General features: G+C 40.0%; 1 protein-coding gene across 1 annotated transcript in view; it reads left to right on the forward strand.

The window, feature by feature from the left end:
- The window catches only part of LOC120998109 (collagen alpha-1(XIX) chain-like), a 378,018-nt gene that overhangs the window by 240,291 nt on the left and 121,971 nt on the right, over positions 1-15,756 (forward strand). The gene's annotated exons all lie outside the window — the stretch shown is intronic.

The following is a 15,756-nucleotide window of genomic DNA, read 5'->3' on the forward strand; positions in this document are numbered from 1 at the left end:
TTACCACATGTATATCTTCTCAATTTGGAGTAATGACCAATTTTCACCATGTAAACAATCATTATGCTTTGTTTCTATCCTGTATATATTAATATTAATAATAATAATAATCTTTATTTATATAGCTCCAACATATTCTGCAGCACTTTATAGTTCAGGGGTTCATGTACAAACAGTCATAAATAATATAGCAACAGACAAGTCAATAATTAGAAAAAGCGAATTATGAAAGGAAAGGTAAATGTGCTTGTGTTGAACAATGGTCCAGCCATCTTGGGAAAATAGGGGAGTAGATATAAAGCTGCAAGAGCCAGTCACCAGCCGATATCTGCTGTGCTTTTGTGTGCATGGGAGCGGTTGAGAGTTTGGTGACCAGGTTCAGGAAATGATGATAAATGGGCTATATATGGAGAGGAGTTAGATCAGGGGATGTATTTTTAGGGAGTGCCTAAAACTTTGTATAATGTGATTTAACCTAATTTCTTGGGGTAGGGCATTCCAGAGAACTGGTGCAGCTCCAGAGTTGTCTAGGAGCCGGTAGTGAGAGGTTCGGATTATGGTGGATGTCAGACATACAGTCAGTCATTTGCAGAGCATAGAGCAGGGGTACGGTGGTAGACAGAGATGAGTGAGGGGATATAGGGGGGTAGTACTGTGGAGAGCTTTGTGGGTGAGGACGAGTAGTTTAAATTGGATTCTAAACTGTATGGGCAACCAGTGCAATGATTGGAGCCATCGAGGTAGCGGTTGGACAGATAGGTGACCCTGGCTGCTGCATTAAGGATAGACTGGAGAGGAGAAAATCTGGTGAGGGGGAGGCCAATTAATAGCGAGTTACAGTAATCGAATGGAAAGGGTGTATTCTAGAGATGTTTTTGAGGTACAGGCGACATAAGCAATCAAGAGATGGAATATAGTGGGTGAAGGAAAGATCAGTGTTGAACATAACACCAAGACAGCAAGCGTGCTGCTTAGGTGTGATGATGATGCCACACACTGAGATGGAGATATCAGGTTTAGGTAGGTTAGTAGATGGAGAGAACAAAATAAGTTCAGTTTCTGAAATATTCATTTTCAGATAGAAGACATGAAGTTAGAGAAGGCAGAAAGACAGTCACTGGTGTTCTGTAATACAGAATGGTTGATATCGGGTGATGAAGTGTATAGTTGTGTGTCATCAGAATAAGGATAGTACTGGAAAACAAATCTGCTAATGGTCTGTCCAATTGGGGCTCTGTAAAGAGAGAAGAAGAGAGGGCCTAGGACTGAACCCTGAGCAACTCCAAAAGCAAGTGGGAGAGGAGAAGATATGGAGCCAACGAATGATACACTAAAAGAGCAGTCAGAGAGATATGAAGAAAACCAGGAGTGAGCAGTGTCCTTTAGGCCAGTAGATTAGAGCATGCTGAGTAGGAGATGGTGGTCTACAGTGTCAAAATCTTCAGAGAGGTCAAGGAGAATGAGCAGAGAATAGTCAAAGTTGCATTTTGCTGTCAGGAGGTAATTGGTCAGTTTGGTGAGGGCAGTTTCTGTAGAATGTAGGGTGCGGATAAAGGAGAGACTGAGCAGAGAGATAGCGGATGAGGTGAGAGTAGACCAGATGCTCCAGGACTTTAGAGATAAATGGAAGATTGAAGACTGGTCTGTAGTTAGTTGTGTCAAGAGAAGGTTTTCTGTATATAGTTCTTTCAGTTGCTAACCAAACCCATGATGCACTTCTCCATTCTCTGCCACAGCTCCAGAAGTGCCCCGAACAACACCCAGCTAGTTTATAGCTCCTCCCACCCAGCTAGTTACAAAGACACTCCCCATCACTGTCCCGTTGCTGCTTTAACACACTAATGGACATAGCATCACATTAGTAATAGCTGCTTGGACATGGTATATAAATTTACAGCTACCTGCACAAATAACAATTTTACAGGATGTTGATACAATCCCTTTAAGGTGTGTAAAGTGCTGTGGAAGTCTAAGATGCAATATAACTAAATAATGATAGTATGTTTAGTACTGCTTACAATATAGTAATTTCATGTCAGAAGGTGAAGCCTGTGGGGTACCATGCATTTGGGACTCCCACTGATCACTAGAATGAAAGGGTCACTCACCTACATTTTTGACTCCTGCCGGCAGAAAAGGTTCAAGTTAATAAAATAGATAAAGTACAGCCATCATTCCTGAGAAGTATATATCTAGTATATGACTTATTTCTAAAATTAGGTTAGAAAATAAAATGTTTCTGTATAGAACCTGGGATAAACAAGAACATAAGCAGTGTGTGCACAAAGCTTGTCTTCACTGACATACTGCCCACTCACATACATCAATGTGTACAAAAGAGTCTCTTGTCAAAGAAACCTTACAATGAGTCATATTTTACTGGATCATTACGGTAAGTATCTTTTAACAATATCTGTTTGTGACAGACAGAAATCATCCCCACGTTAGTTACAGATGCAATACAGCCCTTAACAGATTTGTTTTTCAGCATAATATACGGTACATTTCCTTAGCATGTTTCAGAAATATTCCAGAAATCAAATAAGAATACCTTACTGTGTGCGAAAAATTGTATTTACATCTATTAATATGAAGAACAATGAGATAATGATTGCATGGCTGATCACCACAATGAAACCACAGGTCCACCATAAGTTAAATGCAAGTTAAAGTATATAGTCTCTTCTAAAAATATAATAAGACTAAGAGATTTTAACCATTAGTGAAAGTTGTATCCCAAGCTCTCCTACAAAAAGCAACTTCTGCTCAACTTTGTGTCCTAGCACCATTTACTTATAAGGACAAATTAAACAACCAGATGCAATTGTGAAAGGTAGCTAGAGTCAGTGCAAAATCCACTTTGGTTGTGTTGACCATAATCTTCCCACTAACAATATTTATCAACTATCCAGAGCAGGGATGGCCAACCTGCGGCTCTTCAGCTGTTGTAAAACTACAATTCCCACCATGCCCTGCTGTAGACTGATAGTTGTAGACAGTCTCTGCATACGGGGAGTTGTAGTTTTGCAACAGCTGGAGAGCTGCAGGTTGGCCATCCCTGATCCAGAGGATAGGGGATAAATGTTTTATAGGTGGGTAACTACAGCTGGAATTCTCAAAGGTCACTCTGCTGTCTCTGTATGTCTTATAGAGCTGTATAGAACCTATGTATTTTAAGCTGTATTCAGGACACATACTTGTCCGCTGCTCCAAATAAATGCAGAGAACTTTCTAGGGGAAGGAAAAAGAGACTGAGGATTTCTGTACTGGTGATTGACATAACACCCCCCAGCAGTCTAGAATGTATCACCAATCCTGTTAATAGGTGATAAATCTTGTTAGTGATTAAACCACTTTAGGTGGAGCCAAATGCCAACAACAAGTGGACCAGGAGCCACACTTTTCTGATTACAGTGTGATTATGTATTCATTATTTAAGCAAAAATCTAAAATGTCATTTTGGTTGAGGTATTAAAAATAGGTTTCTGTCATTTCAGTTTAAACAGTCTTCTTATGAAAGCTCCAACTAAGTATTTGTTAAGGAGAGTCGTTCTTTAGTCTTCAGTTCTACTGGGTGCTGAAGACACCTGTGTGTAACGTGTCCAGTAGGCAGGCACATGTACATAGTCAGAACTGGGGTAGTGATGAGTTAGGCTAGAAGCCTCTGTATGTTACACATTGGCATCTTCAGCGCTCAGTAAAATGCTGAAGACAGACTCTCCTCAACAACTGTTAGAACTCTGCTAAGAAGACTTACATTACAAAAATGTTTAACATTCCTGTCCCTATACAATATTAAAAATAAACCCGAAACAACAGATACACTATCTTCCCTACAGTACTTCCCAGTCTCATCTACTTTGTGAGGTCTGAAGGCCTGGTTATCTATCATGACACCTTTTCATAGTAGGCCAAATTCTGAGCATATAACCCCTGCAGTGAGCTTCAACATCCATTGTAAATTATGTCTTCGACGCCTGATGTGATAGACACTGGGTCATTTACGTCTCTCCCACTTGAAATAGACTATATCCCAGATGCATACATATATTGATATTAAAGTTTAATAACCCGTACGCACTTACTGTATATAATATGTATGCCCTTTCCTCATACTTGCATTGCATCCTACAGAAATAAATAAGATGCATTCCTGCCCTTGTTGTTGATAGCTTTTTCCCATTACTTCCTGTTTTTCTTATTTGAATATTCCATTAAAATGTGCCGGTTTACATTGTAAAAATTCGTGCCTCCGTTGAAAGAGCTCCGGATTTGCTTCATTACCCATCATCCTGGCCTATGTGGGTCATTTGTTTTCCTGTTGAAACAAACAAGCAAGAGTGCCAGATTGTATGCTCCACGTATAGATATAGTATGAAAAACATTATTACGCCGAGCACAGATCAATATCACATTTCAATTAGGCAGCACAAAGCAACACGCTCTCCCAGCTGGGAAGCAGGTGCACAAATTGCACAGAAACAGTCCAGCCAGCAGAGCGATGTTCTTTTTTTTATCAGTGTTACCAGCTATGCAGCCGCAACACCATGATAAATTGTCCTCTTATTGTTTTTTGAAATGATGTCTACAGTCAGTCTCCCTAAATGACATTCATTTACACAGGCCTCCTCTAGACTCGAGCCTTCCAATCAAAAGTCAGGTCCCCCTGCCCCCCTTTCTGCTCCATCAGCAGATATTTGGCTGCAATCCCAGTTTGTTTCCCTCTAATCTCCTTTTTGATCCCATCTGACATTCTGTCAGATGGAAACAATGTTACATCACCTTATTTCCTGTTTGGTCTCGGCCAGGACGTGTTGTTCTGTGCATAGACAGAAAATTTCAATGAAGCTTTTTTTTTTTTTTTACATGATAGCATCAGCTAGCAGTACTGTGAAAATGAGATTTTTTTTTTTAAATCCTGATCAAGATTTCTACTAGATTTATTACTATTTATAAATATTTATTGTAAGTGGCATGTTTACCATCATGGCAATCCATGTATAAAGGACAATATATAGTGGAAAGTAATGGTATTTTTTTATTTGGCATAGTACAATATCATATTGCAGTATTTTAGATCTAGCATTGCATAGGACTGCAGGTAAACCCACCGTATCATCAATAAGCTGCAGGAACGCAACGCAACACAGGTTCAAAGAGTGACACATACAGCTCTGTTACAATTGTCACCTGAACTGACATAACGTATGGTGGGAAAAATATTCGAGCGTAATTGTATAATCTAGCCAGTGTCATGAACTATTCAACTTTTAAGAGCAATCATCTGCTTCCTTGCATTAAACACAGTAGATTACACTTTTATTTAGAGCACTTTATGGAAGATGTAAACATTAGTAATACATTATAATCCACTGCAAATGATGTTTTTTTTCTTGGCGTCATAGTTATCAGCAAATAAGAAGGTTATAGAAGGTTCTTCTATATGAGCGGATAATTAGCATTTCCAGGGCTGCTCTATCTAAACTGGATTCTGCAGCTGCAAATTTGCAGGCAGCATTACTGGTGCAGCAGCGTCTCTGCCACTTAACTACTGGTAGCTATAATAGTCAGGGACCTTACACTTCTTATTTAGCCTACAAGCGTGGCAATTGATGATTTAACAGGAGAAAGTTGCAATGAACTTTGATTCCACGGTATTCTAGCCATTGCAGACATTCGTTGCTTTCAATTCTGAAAATGTATTCATATATCCAACACTACCATCTAGTGGCTTTCCATGTACATGGGAGGACGATGTTATATAATGCACCATATTGTAGGTTTTCACACAAGCCTATTACATATTTCATTCTGAACTGAGCACTTTTCCTTGTTCAACATTCTTCCTTTATTCCAGACTGCTCACAATATGCAATTTGTATTTGCTTTGCCCTATGGGACCTGTCCTCTAGTAATGTTGAGACATTTACAGGTTACTAATGTATGCGTTTAGCTGCTAAAAAGCAAAGGTAATAAAAGTCTGTCTTAACGGACAGAAAAAAAAAATTTAAAAAAAATATCAGCACAGCTGTATATGAAAACCTGCCAACATATAGGGCAAACCATTGAAGGTATAGGATGACATGCTGTGAATACAATACTGCCCATTGTGTGCATAAGATCCTGGGAGCATAAGAATAATTAAGAGCCAGGGCAGCTCAGTGCGTGCACTTCAGCAGTAGAGTGATGTAAGGCTTAAAGGGTAAAAATGATTTAGCATTTTTGACAGGGTAGAGTGTCTATTTAGTGTGCTTTGTTTCTTGGGGATGAGAGTATACTGTAGGATTTGTGTGTGGGATTATGTATGGATTATTATTTGAAGGGGGACAGTGATACAGGAATTATTATGGTGTGTTTGATGGCTATTTATTGGCTCACAAGCCTATAGCTAAACATTAAATAAGTGTGGCTTAACCTGATGATTTTGGAAGAACTGGCTGACCATGTAATGTATATGGGACCCTCCAGACTTTAGTCCCACAGCAGATGTCAAGGTACATAGGGATCAGCCAGTTTCATTTGTGCAGAAGATACTCTAAGTTTCTACCAGAGTTGTCTGGCATCAGTTTCTTCTCTCCCCATTTAGAACACATGCATGTTCTCCATGTTCTGCATGCACATGGAGGGGTCGGGAGAGACAGTTGTTGGATAGACCAGATTTCCCGTGACAGAGATACAGTCCCACTATATACTCTGCATACTGGCTACATTCTTAAACAACACCCCCGAAGGAGACCACTTTTGAATCAAAGAGGATTCACTGTACATGCTTTGTAGGAGAGAGTGATGACTTTCTGCACACACAACCCTCTCTTCATATGATAAAGGCACTCTTCTGGTCTACAGGAAAACAGAGGAAGGCTGTAGTAGGTCTGTCCTTCCTTCAACAGGCACCACCATGTGCCTGCATTGAATGGAATGGAAGAAACCTGGTGAATTTTGATGCTCTTCACTGCATGTGATCACTGATTACTGTCTGCCCAATATACTGAATACTATGAATAGCCCCAGGCCCTATCTTATAATTTTGTAATGCATTTTTTTTACCTTTATTGCTCCTTTCTTCCATTATGGGCTGTGTCCATGTAGCTTTTTCTTACACTGCTCAAAAAAATAAAGGGAACACTTAAACAACACAATGTAACTCCAAGTCAATCACACTTCTGTGAAATCAAACTGTCCACTTAGGAAGCAACACTGAGTGACAATCATTTTCACATGCTGTTGTGAAAATGGGATAGACAACAGGTGGAAATTATAGGCAATTAGCAAGACACCCCCAATAAAGAAGTGGTTCGGCAGGTGGTGATCACAGACCACTTCTCAGTTCCTATGCTTCCTGGCTGATGTTTTGGTCACTTTTGAATGCTGGCGGTGCTTTCACTCTAGTGGTAGCATGAGACGGAGTCTACAACCCACACAAGTGGCTCAGGTAGTGCAGCTTATCCAGGATGGCACATTAATGCGAGCTGTGGCAAGAAGGTTTGCTGTGTCTGTCAGCGTAGTGTCCAGAGCATGGAGGCGCTACCAGGAGACAGGCCAGTACATCAGAAGACGTGGAGGAGGCCGTAGGAGGGCAACAACCCAGCAGCAGGACCGCTACCTCTGCCTTTGTGTAAGGAGGAACAGGAGGAGCACTGCCAGAGCCCTGCAAAATGACCTCCAGCAGGCCACAAATGTGCATGTGTCTGCTCAAACGGTCAGAAACAGACTCTATGAGGGTGATATGAGGGCCCGACGTCCACAGGTGGGGGTTGTGCTTACAGCCCAACACCGTGCAGGACGTTTGGCATTTGCCAGAGAACACCAAGATTGGCAAATTCGCTACTGGCGCCCTGTGCTCTTCACAGATGAAAGCAGGTTCACACTGAGCACATGTGACAGACGTGACAGAGTCTGGAGACGCCGTGGAGAACGTTCTGCTGCCTGCAACATCCTCCAGCATGACCGGTTTGGCATTGGGTCAGTAATGGTGTGGGGTGGCATTTCTTTGGAGGGCCGTACAGCCCTCCATATGCTCGCCAGAGGTAGCCTGACTGCCATTAGGTACTGAGATGAGATCCTCAGACCCCTTGTGAGACCATATGGTGGTGCGGTTGGCCCTGGGTTCCTCCTAATGCAAGACAATGCTAGACCTCATGTGGCTGGAGTGTGTCAGCAGTTCCTGCAAGACGAAGGCATTGATGCTATGGACTGGCCTGCCCGTTCCCCAGACCTGAATCCAATTGAGCACATCTGGGACATCATGTCTCGCTCTATCCACCAACGTCACGTTGCACAACAGACTGTCCAGGAGTTGGCAGATGCTTTAGTCCAGGTCTGGGAGGAGATCCCTCAGGAGACCGTCCGCCACCTCATCAGGAGCATGCACAGGCGTTGTAGGGAGGTCATACAGGCAAGTGGAGGCCACATACACTACTGAACCTCATTTTGACTTGTTTTAAGGGCATTACATCAAAGTTGGATCAGCCTGTAGTGTGTTTTTCCACTTTAATTTTGAGTGTGACTCCAAATCCAGACCTCCATGGGTTGAAAAATTTTATTTCTATTTTTAATTTTTGTGTGATTTTGTTGTCAGCCCATTCAACTATGTAAAGAACAAAGTATTTCAGAAGAATATTTAATTAATTCAGATCTAGGTTGTGTTATTTTTGTGTTCCCTTAATTTTTTTGAGCAGTGTATTTCCTATGATATGTCCATAAATGGGCATTGTTAGGGGTGCTGCTAGAGCAGTGGCAGAGAAAGGAGAAGCGCATCATGGGTTTGGTTGGATACAGCAGCAGGAAGTGCTACATACAGAATGGAAACAAGCAGAAGGGATTTTTATTTTCCATTGTGATTTCTGGGGAAAATCCACATAAAAAAAAAAAACTTGGGGAAGATAAACATAAAGTATGCAACTGCATGGTCATATCTGTTAAAAACCATACTAATCCTGGAAAACCCCTTTAACTAATACATTTGGGGCATTACACACTCTATTTTCCAAGGTTTCCTCAATTTATTACCTATTTCTTCTTGGTCAGTAAAAAGCACAATTTCTCATAACTATACTCTGGAGGTAGATTGATTACCCTCATCTAATGGCATGTTCTTGAGAAATTGCCATTTTGGTTGGGTGCATATACTTTCAAAAACTATTATTCAGGCTACAGGTATGTCAGGGATATAAAGCAAAAGGCTTTATATAAAAGAAAGGATCAAAGAAAAGATTTCAAAAGATTATTGATCCTTGAGGTGGACATATATAACACCTCAAAGCGAGTTTGATCGGTTGTTTAATTATATTGTGCAATCAGTAAAACAAGGTACAAGCATCTATGCAAAAATATAAATGATTTATTATACAATAATTTAAAATACAATCAAAGATTAATCAATGTGAAACTCAATAATCTGCAATGATACACAGTGATATGCAGTACCCAAAACTCCAACACAAATTCCAGCGTATACACAGTACCTCTCAGACAGAAGAAAATAATACAATCCGTCTCGACCACAATTTTTAGATATAAAAACGTAATAATGTTAAAGGATAGATACTGTTTGCTGCAGTCTGCAAATACAGAGGTTCAGCTCATCTGCCTCCCTTTTTAGTCGATGATAGGCATCATGACTGAGATCGAGCTCACATTTTAAGTCCTCGATCGATAATTTTGCAGATTCTAACTCTGTTTCTATACAGGGTATATAGGCCTATATATCTGCTACATGCACATTTCTACTCTTTAAGAGTGTACTGACTTGCACATAGAACTTGTGGCAACATCTTTAAGAGGTGTTGGTATTTACTGGCAGCACTTTTAAGCACATCAAAATAGGTTAGATGTCTCCTGACTGTACCAAGTGATGACCATACATCCGCACATTCTCTCTTGGCTTCTGCCTGCAGCTCACTTAACCATGCAGTTCCATCCTGATCCAAACTCAACCATAAATTTACATATTCAACAATGTTATGGATTAACTTTTCCGGGCTAGATGGACTATGTCCTGTAGCTTCACCAGAACCCGCTTCAATACCAACTGCGCTCATTTTCCTTACCAATAATTAGTACACCGATAGAAGAACAATTTGGATAGCTAAAAAAATGATGGAACGTTTTACTATTTGCACAAATAATTTATACATTAGCACAATCTCGGTGGGACCTCGATTTTTATGTTGGGGATATAAAGAAAAAGGCTTTATATAAAAGAAAGGATCAAAGAAAAGATTTCAAAAGATTATTGATCCTTGAGGTGGACATATATAACACCTCAAAGCGAGTTTGATCGGTTGTTTAATTATATTGTGCAATCAGTAAAACAAGGTACAAGTGTCTATGCAAAAATATAAATAATTTATTATACAATAATTTAAAATACAATCAAAGATTAATCAATGTGAAACTCAATAATCTGCAATGGTACACAGTGAAATGCAGTGCCAAAAATTCACCACTAGATGGCGCCAACACAAATACCAGCATATACACAGTACCTCTCAGACAGAAGAAAATAATACAATCCGTCTCGACCACAATTTTTAGATATAAAAACGTAATAATGTTAAAGGATAGATACGAACCCTTGCTCTGCACAAACCATGAAAAATCTCGGATAATTGGTAGGATGGTCACACAACTTATAAATTATTAATCCTGGTATTGACTATGTAATGAAATTATTCCAATCAGAGAGTTACCTCTGAAATCAATATTTTGGTCTTTTATTCAGTAATATGCATCTTTACTGAATAGTGACAATATTGATGCAGTAGTTTTAACAACTATTCATCCGCCAACAGTGGGGAGTTTGCTAAATATCAGGTTGATTAATTTATATCAATACTACACAAAATAAAGTTATAAATTACCGAGAATGCAGATGATGTGCAGAGACTAAGGGAAGTCAGCTCTAAGGTACAATCTGGTCATTAGGATCTTTCTCCTGGGTTTTCTTTGTTTCTCTGTGTTTTCCTGGTTCCCCATTGTCTTTTTCCTGTTGCTCTTTTTGTTTCCGTTCCTCTCCATCATGTGTGTGTGGTTTATGATCACAAACTTATCAGTTAGACACACCTTCCTAGCTTGGAGTTTTCCAATCATTGTCGGCTAGGCATGTACATATGATAAGGACTGTGATGTCATTGTATTACAAAAAATGCATTTCTGCTGTTGGTGTAATGTTATTCATTTACCCCTAGATGACACTATTACCTAAGCTATTAATATCATTCTATTAAGGGTTAAATATCCAAGTATGACTTTATCCCACATTCTATACACATGACCTCTGGCACCTAAATCAAAGCTATAGGATTAATTCTGACACTTCTACCAATTAAGCACAGACTTTTAGGCACCCTTTGAATGTTTCCCACATTATTAATTTATGGGACCGATAACAATATGATGAGCCTTGTTTTCTCACAGATATATCTTTGCCTCCTCTGCTACACCAATGGGTGATTGATGGTTAGTTAAAATAACACATCTTTACAGATACTCATTAACAAAGTCCATACTTAAACTGTTTTCATCATATAACAGGAATATATGTGTTCCTATTGAGAAATATATATGATAACAAATACATAAACGTCCTTAAGAATATGTAACAATATAGAACGATACATATGTCTTATTGATTTTCTTATACAAAACTAAGGTTGATTATAAGCATGTATAAATATCACAGATGTTCTGCTTCTTTAATAAATACCAAACTATAGAGGTAATTAGCACTATCTGCTTCTAGAGAACATCCTTATCTCCTGTCATAAATCCATAAGGAGACAAGAAAGCCTCTTTTCAGACTGGTACAGCCATGAGAAGAAATCTTATTAACAGCACCCTTCCCATGATCCTATCTTGGCCATCTTTAAAATACATACATATAGCAATATGGCCTCTTATAGGTCTAATCAAATCCACTATAATTATGATATTTAGATAAATGTTTTATACGCTTATAAAAAAAAAAAGCACAACAGGTAGTATTATTGCAAAATCCTCCCATAGTTTCCTTTCTTTACCGGGCAACCTGAGCTATTTATAATGGTGCCAGGGAATTTCAAAGAAAGTGTAATGCAAGGTATCATACATCACACATTAAAAATATAGAAAATGTTTAGATCTGAGCTGTAAGACTGTAGAAATAATGAAGAGTAATATGAATCCAGGCAGAGAAGACTGAAGTAGATATAGCATGCTTGAAAGGATTAGCTATGCAAGAAATGTCATCAGGAGAAAGTAACACTTCTGGGCACAGTGTGGCAGATGAAGTGAATGTATAAAAAGAGAGTCAAGACTAATTCATATGTATGGTATCAAAGTGCTACTGGAGCCCACTGCCATTACCTGATTCACTGACAGAGATCAGCACTGTGTTTGATATCAAAGTGAACTTTCAATCCTTCAGTTTAAATCTAACAGTGATGTCTCATCCTTGCCAGAAGAACACATAACCTGTGTTACTGATCTTTTGGCGTGATGCTTCATATAGCAAAAGCAATTAAAGGTCTCTTCTGGTGTCTATACAAATCATCTAAATGAGCACATGGAGTCTCCTAGGGACAGTGTACAAAGCAAGCGAGGAAGATAATATGGAACCTCAGATTATCTCCATGGACATGGCAGCAAGTGTTGAGGCCAACAAAAGAGAACACTGAACAAAACTGTAAAAGATCCAAGAAGTCTTTGCGGCAGTATCCAGGGAGTGCACTGTTTCAGTGAGAAGAAAACTGTCAAAAGCATTAAAACAAAAAGGATTAGAAAGCAGCTTTTTTTTCTATATGTTAATCGGAGCTTTACAAATAAAGGACAGCTGTGCCGCAGCAAAGAAATAACATATACAAGTATCAAAGGAGCAGAAATTATTTAAAACATGCCTGAAATTCCCAAACTGACACTTCATCTGCCAGGCAATAGGCAGAGGATCTGCACATGCATTTAAAGGGGTTACTATGTGAATAGGGTGGCATTTGAAATGAAGTATTATTTCAATATACAGTATATGCAATAAAAGTATTTAGTTTTTTTTATAGACATTACAATTTCCTCTCTGGCAACACCCCCTGCTGTTTTTTCTTCTGGTCCACTTTCTCCTGCATTCAGAGGTGGACTAAAATGCTCAGTAGCTTCCTTGATTCTCCTTTCACATATTTCTGGTGATCAGACTCATTTTCCCTCCGGCATGGTACAGGAAAGCTGAAGCCAGAACTGGTCTCATAGTTTTCTGTGGCACCATTAATATACATCTGTTACTTATGATGCTGAAAATTGTTGAGCGAATCGAGCTTTGGATCCAAGATCCGAAGTCGATTTGCTCAAAACTTTGTTTTATTGGTGTACGGAGACCCATTTCGTTATCATCGAGACTTTGGTGAATAACTTCGGCATTCGATTTTTAAACTTGAAAAACATTTTAAAACAGGAATCTGAAATCAGCTTTGGTACCAGCTGGTACCTCGGTACCAAAGCGGACTTTTTTTTAACTGTCTTTCCAGTTCTAAAATCGAAGTCTGAAGTTAATTATCAAAGTCCCACAAGACTTCAATGACCATGAATTTCCCTCTCCGCATACCATACATTTCATCACCTTCGGATCTTGGATGTCAAATGGCACCAGACACAAAAATGCTGCTGCACTATACATTTTTCTATCTGGCTGTCACGGTCGTATTGTTGTTTGACCGTGACGCGGTTGCCGTGCAGACTGGTTCCCGGGGGCAACGTGCAGTTTTCGGTTTGCACGCGCACTTCCCCTTTAAGGTGTGTCTCCCTGCAGTTTGGTGAGCGAGGGGTTTATCTTCTAGCTAGTGGGTATTTAGTTGTGTCCTGGGTGTGGCCACTTTGTGGATATTACCTGTGGCTTCCTGGCTGGAGTCACTGGTACTCCAGCCTTGTTTGGTGTTGGAGCTCTGCTCCTCTCCTGGGTGAATCTGCCCTGTCCTTGAGGGCCACCTTGCTGGACATAAATTTTCTCCCCTTGTATCCTCCATGTACCCTCACCTTTCTTGTTGTATGTCTGGTGTGGGTTTATGTTCTGGGTGTGGTGTATGTCTAGTGCATTGTTACATGTCTGCTTGTTGATGTTGCGTCCAGCATGTCTGCTAGACATTTCCCCTGTCTGTTGTTTCCTCCGAAAGGGGGCCCCATTGGTTTTGCGGAGGGGTGAGCCAGAAGTCCAGCATGTGCAGTTGCTGGAGTGCTGGTTCCTGTGTGTCTGTACGTACTGCATCCTTATAGTGTTGGATTGCAGTGTGTTTGTATGGGTTCCAGTTTTCTACAGTGTGTTCTTCTTTGGTGCCTTCCAGCAGCTGCAGATAAGTAATCAGGTTTACTGTTGTTCTTGGTTCAGTTGCTTCTGGCCACTGGTTACTTACCTGTCATTCTACTTGCTGTCCTTTTCCTTTGTTGCTAGGCCTGTGGGAGACTCCGTTTCATCTGTTTCGTGGATGAACCTGGTTGTCTCTTATTCCTGACCCCTATGCTATTGATTGTTAGGGTCAGTAGGGCCCAGGTTCCAGTGTATGAGTCCTCCCACCATTAGGGGGCGCTCATACGGTCAGGAGATCAGGGCTAGGATGAGGTTGTATTGGAGGTTTTCATCTTCCCTATCCTTGCTTGCTGGCCTGGTTACTTCCTTTACTCCCTTCATTATATGGTGGGGGGTTTTCCCCACTCACCACCATGACACTGGCACTATCAGTCTATAGATGCCATACCTGTGCAATAAGTGAACAAATACATATATCAGTTTTGAATGACTCCACAAAAAGAAAATTGTCCGGGCACTACTCATGTGTGCGTGTGTATATATATATATATATATATATATACAGTACAGACCAAAAGTTTGGACACACCTTCTCATTCAAAGAGTTTTCTTTATTTTCATGACTATGAAAATTGTAGATTCACACTGAAGGTATCAAAACTATGAATTAACACATGTGGAATTATATACATAGCAAACAAGTGTGAAACAACTGAAAATATGTCATATTCTAGGTTCTTCAAAGTAGCCACCTTTTGCTTTGATTACTGCTTTGCACACTCTTGGCATTCTCTTGATGAGCTTCAAGAGGTAGTCCCCTGAAATGGTTTTCACTTCACAGGTGTGCCCTGTCAGGTTTAATAAGTGGGATTTCTTGCCTTATAAATGGGGTTGGGACCATCAGTTGCGTTGAGGAGAAGTCAGGTGGATACACAGCTGATAGTCCTACTGAATAGACTGTTAGAATTTGTATTATGGCAAGAAAAAAGCAGCTAAGTAAAGAAAAACGGGTAGCCATCAATACTTTAAGAAATGAAGGTCAGTTAGTCAGCCGAAAAATTGGGAAAACTTTGAAAGTAAGGGCTATTTAACCATGAAGGAGAGTGATGGGGTGCTGCGCTAGATGACCTGGCCTCCACAGTCACCGGACCTGAACCCAATCGAGATGGTTTAGGGTGAGCTGGACCGCAGAGTGAAGGCAAAAGGGCCAACAAGTGCTAAGCATCTCTGGGAACTTCTTCAAGACTGTTGGAAGACCATTTCACGGTACTACCTCTTAAAGCTCATCAAGAGAATGCCAAGAATGTGCAAAGCAGTTATCAAAGCAAAAGGTGGCTACTTTGAAGAACCTAGAATATGACATATTTTCAGTTGTTTCACCCTTGTTTGTTATGTATATAATTCCACATGTGTTAATTCATAGTTTTGATGCCTTCATAGTCATGAAAATAAAGAAAACTCTTTGAATGAGAAGGTGTGTCCAAACTTTT

This window comes from Bufo bufo, chromosome 4, assembly GCF_905171765.1.
Source record: "Bufo bufo chromosome 4, aBufBuf1.1, whole genome shotgun sequence".
Lineage (NCBI taxonomy): Eukaryota > Metazoa > Chordata > Amphibia > Anura > Bufonidae > Bufo > Bufo bufo.